The sequence below is a fragment of the Pinus tabuliformis genome, chromosome 2_1 (genome assembly GCF_031772625.1).
Source record: "Pinus tabuliformis cultivar Carrire ecotype Pingquan chromosome 2_1, CPIR1, whole genome shotgun sequence".
Classification (NCBI taxonomy): domain Eukaryota; kingdom Viridiplantae; phylum Streptophyta; class Pinopsida; order Pinales; family Pinaceae; genus Pinus; species Pinus tabuliformis.
The window spans coordinates 93578578-93585493 of NC_142299.1; positions in this window are offsets into that span (position 1 = coordinate 93578578).

Here is a 6916-nt window from a genome sequence, read left to right on the forward strand (position 1 = left end):
CTTTATACAACGAAATGATAAACTTTGACATCTTAAACGACCACGAGCCTGACTCCGATCATAGGCCTTTACTTATAACCCTCAATTTTGTCATGCATAGAGTTCCCATAGAAAATAATACTTACAACCAAAAGAACCTAATATTTGATAAAAATAAAAAGGACCTCTTGCTAAATGAATTAAAAACTAACTTGTCTCCTTTATCTAGTGTAGGTAACATAGAAGACCTATATCATAATTTTACTACAACCCTCTCATATTCTATTAAAAAGTTCTCAGTTGAAGTCTCAAATAATAAAAGAAATAGCAAAACCAATCCTTGGTATGATAAAGATTGTAAGAAAGCGAGGAGAGCAATTAAGGAAGCTGTTGATGATTCTCTTAAAATGGACAAGATAAGAATATACAAAGCCCTAATTAACAGGAAAAAGAGACAGTACATTCGTCAAAGACAGGAGAATCTCTTACACCTCTCTAAGGTAGCTCCTAAAAAATTCTGGAGGCAGATTCTGACTAGGAAGACTGAGGATAATAATAAAATTGCTCTTTACGATTGGAATTCTTATCTTAAAAAGCTTTATGAATCTCCTAATGCCACGGATAATTTGGAAACCCTGCTCACAACGAAAGAAGTCTTCTCTTTAGAAGACATTAAGTTTGGAGTTAATCGCCTCGCGAATGGGAAAGCTAAAGACATTGAAGGTTACCAGGCAGAAATCTTAAAAATTGGAGGCCCTGTCCTCATCCCCCACATCCACAAGCTTTTCAATCAAGCTGTTAAGCAAGGGTTCCCTAAACCTTGGACTGAGAGCCTCATTATCCCTATTTTTAAAAGTGGAGATACAAATAACCCCTCTAATTATCGAACAATTATGATCAGCCCTCTCTTAGCCAAATTATATGGTAGTATTCTGGAAAAAAAGTTAAGCATATGGCTTGAAAGGGAAGATAAGCGGGCTAAAGGACAAGCAGGTTTCAGAAGGCATCACTCAACAACAGACCACCTTGTTACGCTAAGGATCATTGCGGAGGAATGTCGTAATGATAAATCCAATTTATTCTGCTGCTTCGTAGACTTTAGAAAGGCTTTCGATACGGTTCCTAGATACAACCTTTGGAATAGGTTAGAAGAGCTAAAGGTTCCTCTTGAGTTAAGAGCTGCTGCTATAAGGCTATACGAGAATGTAATTGCCAAGCTCAAGAACAATGAGGGGTGGTCAAAAGATATTAAGTGTAACATCGGAGTTAAACAAGGTTGCCCCCTCTCCCCTACTCTATTTGGCATTTACATCGATAAGCTCGAAGGCTATTTAGAAGAAGCAGGATGTGGTGGCACAATCTTAGCTGGGATAGTCATTATCCTTCTTCTCTATGCTGACGATATTGTTCTTCTGGCAAGGTGCCCTTCTGATCTTGATAAGCAACTCAAACTTCTTAAGGATTTCTGCTCTACCATGGGTATGACTGTTAACACAGACAAAACAAAAGTTATGATTATCAAATCTAAAAAGGACACTTGCGCTAATTTTACGTATGACAATAATAAATTGGAGGAAGTGTATTCTTACAAGTACCTAGGAATTGATATCCATCACAAGCTCAACTGGAACCATAGCATTGAGAAAAGGATCAATGGGGGATGGAAAGCTTATTTTGGTCTTGAAAATAACTGTAAAAAAGCAAACCTCGTAATGTGGGACAAAAAGAAGTTCCTCTTTGAAACTTTAGTCGCTCCTGTTATCTTGTATGGTTGTGAAGTTTGGGGCTGCAGCATCTCCAGAGAATCATGGAGAAAGATTGAGCAAATCCAGAAGCGTTTTATAACTTATAACCTGAAAATTAAAAGTAATACACCCTATCCTATTCTCCTTATAGAAGCGGGTCTTTCTTCTATTGAGAGCCTAGCTATGCTCAGGTTTCTAATGTACAAGCACAAGCTCAATAACATAGACAATCATAGACTTCCTAAGCTAGCTTTAAATTCCAGCCAAAACCACCTAAGGCTTAACCGAGGATGGCATAAGGACACAAGGGCCTGGTTAAACTATTGGGAGATCAATGAGAATGATGCTTTGCAAAACATAAATAACATTAAAGATATTGTTACTTCTAAGTTCAAAGAAAAATTGTGGTGTGAGAAAGATTTAGCGTCTAAAAGAAAATTAAGTTATTATAAGAAGGTCATCAACCCCACCCTTGAAGATCAAAAGTATCTCTCTATTCTAACTAGCTCAAAAAAGAAAACTAATATAGCAAAGATTAGAACGAATTCTCATGAGCTCCATAGTGAGACTGGCCGCTGGGTAGTTCCTAAAACGCCATGGAGGGAAAGGATCTGCCATATTTGTGAGAATAAGAGCATCGAGGATGAAAACCACTTCCTCCTAGAGTGCCCTGCATACAACCACATTAGATCTCAATTTCACAACCTTTGTTACAATACCGACCTTTCTAGCCTTTTACAATGCCAAAATTATAGTGAACTCGGGAGGCTTCTCTCCAAGCTTTTTGAGCATCGGAATAAAATCTTAAATCAAAATAAATAATTTGACTTTTTAGGTCCGATAGATCATTATTTGGTCTCAGTGGACGTTAACGACCATCATCATCATCATCATAGTTATGTAGTAAATAAATAATTTATTATTACTTTATTTATATGTTTATATATTTATTTAGTTATCTCACACCTAATTTAACTAAATTTATATATATTTATTTATTTTCGATTTTTGATTTATATATTTATATATTTAGTTAATAAATAAATAATGTATTATTTTGTTTAATTATCTATATCTCACACCTAATATAACTATACTTATTATTTATTTATGATTTTATATTTATAAAGTAAGTAAATAATTTACCTTTGTTATTATACTTATTAATTTATATTTTTAGATTTATTTTATTTAATAAATACATAAATATAAATGATTATATGTTATTTTTTGAATAAATAAATATAAATTATTATATTTTATATTTATATATTTATTTAAATAATTCATTATTATTTTATTTATATATTTATATATTTATTTAGTTATATCACACCTAATTTAACTAAATTGATATATATTTATTTATTTTTGATTTATTTATTATTATATTATAATTTTATCATTGATATATTTAATTATTTCTTACCTATTTTAACTAAATTTGACCTTGCTCCTTAAGTCAACCTTTGACCAGGTAACCGTTGGTGTCTCTGCTCTAGCTATTTAAACAGGCTAAGTTGGATCTGTTCTTCAACTTGTCCTGACGATGAACCACACTCGTTGGTTCGAAACGCGTCGACAAAATATTGATCATGTGATTTTGCTGAAGATTATCTATACAAAGTGCTAAAACCATATAAAACTTGTCAAAATCTAACAAAGTGAAAATTCGGTCCTCCTGCAAAATTCTGCCTTGAACTGCGTGCACTGCCTACTCTCTGCCTGGGCACACTGACAAACTGTGTTTAAATAAAATAATGGTGATGGACTTTCCCAAGTTGACGGTTGGGTGGGTTGGTTGGGGATCCGGTTAATATGGAGGAGGTCGGGCTGTCAAACCCCGCCTCCTCCTTTATTTACACATTACAAACAAATCTTTTTTTAAAATTAATTTATTGGTTGGGTCGGGCCTACCTTGGGCGGCCCGCCCACCGTATTCGCCTCCTTTTCAATGGAATGCATCCCTCCGTTAATGGTTGTGGTATGTGTTTGGGCGTGGTTGGGTCCGCGCCCCAAGGGCCGACCCACCACCCACTATATTTGAACATGTCATGGTGTGGGGTGGCAGGGTTGGTGGCCTACCACCCTTTTCTTTTCTTTTTTTGTTATATTAAAACAAAGTGTGCATTTTTGGAAATTAGGTTTTGGACCAAAGGAGTCATTTTAACGAGGCAACAATTTTGCCCAGAATCTGGCCGTAGTTGGCCAGATTTCGTCTGCCGGAAAAAGTCCAAATTGTGCCTTCATTAATCTTGCCGAGTCAGCAAAAAGTCAACCCAACTTTGACTGCCTCTATCTCCTTCATCGAACTCAGATTGGAGTGTCATGCGCACCGTTGGAATCAAGGCGATGAGCACTTCGATCTGATGTTAAGTTAATCGCCTTTCCGCCACTTTGAATTTTGAGCCTTTTCCATGCCACTAGTTTCTGGAGATCCTCCTGGATCAATCCTCCCCATTGAGGAGCTTTTGGACCACCAAAAGCTTTATCAGTCAATTGACAAGTGAGGGAATTGTTCCCTCACTCTTTCTTTTGCCATCCATTTTGCCTTGCTAGGGTGCATCCCCTTGAAACTAACTCGAAGGTATTCCAGATCTCCCCGTCATGAAGTCCTGGTCCTTCTGTCAAGGATGATGTCCTCAGGTAACTCATCAAGATACTCTGGTGCAAAGTCATCAACTGTAGGAACTGTGCCCACCTCTTCGGTGTCCATAATTAATGGTGGCTCATATAGCTTTAAGTTCTCCAAATTCACTACGAAGTACATTTTCATATATATCGGCAAATTGAGAAGGAAGGCATTGTTTCCAATCTTCTCCAAGATGGTGAATGGACCATACCAGATTGGTCGCAACTCCTTCCCTTCTCCCTTCATCCTTTCCTTGTTGATATGGAACCACACTTTGTCGCCCGCTTGAAATTGCTAGTCGAATTGGTGTTTGTCATGTCGAGCCTTCTACTGGGCTTGACTTTTCTCCAACTGCTCCTGTACTCCTTGGTGAATCAACTAGATCCGTTGAATGAACTGTTGCACTTTATCCCTGTCATCACATCCACTAGAGTCATCTTCCCTTCCAAAGACCATATCAAAAGGATATTTTGGTAGGTAGCCAAAACATGTCTCAAATGGTGAACAATGAGTAGAAGAATGTACTGCTCGATTGTAGGAATGTTGTACATATGGAAGATGCTCATCCCACAACTTAGGATGTTTCCCACAATAGCCTCGCAACAAGTGTACCACGGTGCTATTGACAACCTTTATCTGTCCGTCAGTCTGTGGATGGAATGTTGTGCTTCTTTTCAACTTGGTGTCCATCATCTTCCACAAGCTGATCCAAAATTCTCCAAGAAAGCGAGAGTCCCGATCTGACACCATCGATGTGGGCAACCCAAAATGGACCCAAACATGCTGAAAGAAATGAAAAGCAGTTTGCTCTGCAGTGATCTGCTTTTTACAAGGCATTAAAATACACATCTTACTAAAATGGTCAACAACGACATACAAATAGTCGTGACTTTTCTAGATAAAGGCAAACCTCCTACAAAATCCATCGACACACTTTCCCATGGACGACTCGAAATAGGGAGTGGTGTGTAGAGCCTAAGTTTTCTATTAGAGGGCTTTGAAACAGAACACATCACACATCCCTTTACATAGCAAGTCACAATGTTCTTCATATGAGGCCAAAAACAAAATCTTTGTACATGACACAAAGTTTTTTCGACACCAAAATGACCAGACACAAGGGAGGTGTGGGCCTCCCGGATTACATGTACCCTTTCTCCTATGGGTATGCACAATTTAGCAAGGTGATACAACAGTTTCCCCTGCAAGTGATAGTTGTCCACCTGTGAACCATGGATTAGTTTTGCATAAATCTCCTTAAAGTCATCATCGTTAGCATATTGTTCAACATAACTTTCAAAAGATAACGAAGCATTATGAAAAATAACAAAAGCAGAAATAGGAGGGCGAGATAGCATATCAACCACTTTGTTGCTAGTGCCCTTCATATACTTTATTACTATATGAAACTACTGAAGAAAACCCATCCACCTAACGAGATTTCTACAACTTGGTTTGTGACTGAAGATACTGCAAGGGCTGATGATCCGTATGGATGATGGTCTCCTTACCGATCAGGTAGTGTTTCCACTTTTTCACACTCTAGACCAAGGCATATAACTCCTTGTCATAAGTGGGATAGTTTATCACAGCCTGAGAGAACTTCTCTAAATGGTAACATATCGACTTCTTTTGCTGCATCAGTATAGCTCCCATGGTGGTAACATATCGATTTCTTTTGCCACATCAGTACAGCTCCCATGGCATATTCGCCGATGTCTGTCTCGATCTCGAATGGCTATTGGAGATCTGGTAAGGCCAAGGCTGGTGCGGTGCTGATCTTTTCTTTCAATGTTTTGAAGGACTTTTTCTATTTTCTTCCCCATTGAAAGACTTGCTTTGCACTTGTCAATGCGTGTGAAGGTGCTGCAATAATAGAGAAGTTCGCAATAAATCTCCTCTAATACTATACTGCACCAAAAAGCTGCGAACCTTGATTACACTAGTAGGTTTAGGCCAATTTACAATTGCTTCAACTTTAGAAGGATCAATTTTTAGCTCACCATGACCAACAACATGACCTAGGTAAACCAAAGAGGTTTTCCCAAACTCACATTTTGACAATTTTACATAGAGTTTTTCGTTTTTCAATACATCATGCACTTTCTTCACATGATATACATGTTCATTCCAAATTTTACTAAAGACAAGAATATCATATAGATATACAAGAACAAATTCATCAATGAAAGGCCTAAAGAGATCATTCGTGACCCTCATGAAAGTGGTTGGAGCGTTGCAAAGTCCGAATAGCATCACCATCCATTAGAACAACCCCTGTTGGTCTCCTCTATAATTCGGACCTGGTGATAACCACTACACAAATCCAATTTGGTGAAATAGATAGCATTCTTTAACTGATCTAATAAGTCATCAATGCGAGGAAGAGGGTAACGAATTTTCACTGTGATTTTGTTTAGTGCTCGATAATCCACGCACATTCTCCATGTGCCATATTTCTTCGGCACTAAGACAATCGGTGAGCCGCATGGAGAAGTGCTTGTTCTGATGACCCCTTGGTTCAATAGTTCCTGCACCTGTTTTTTTATCTCCTCCATCT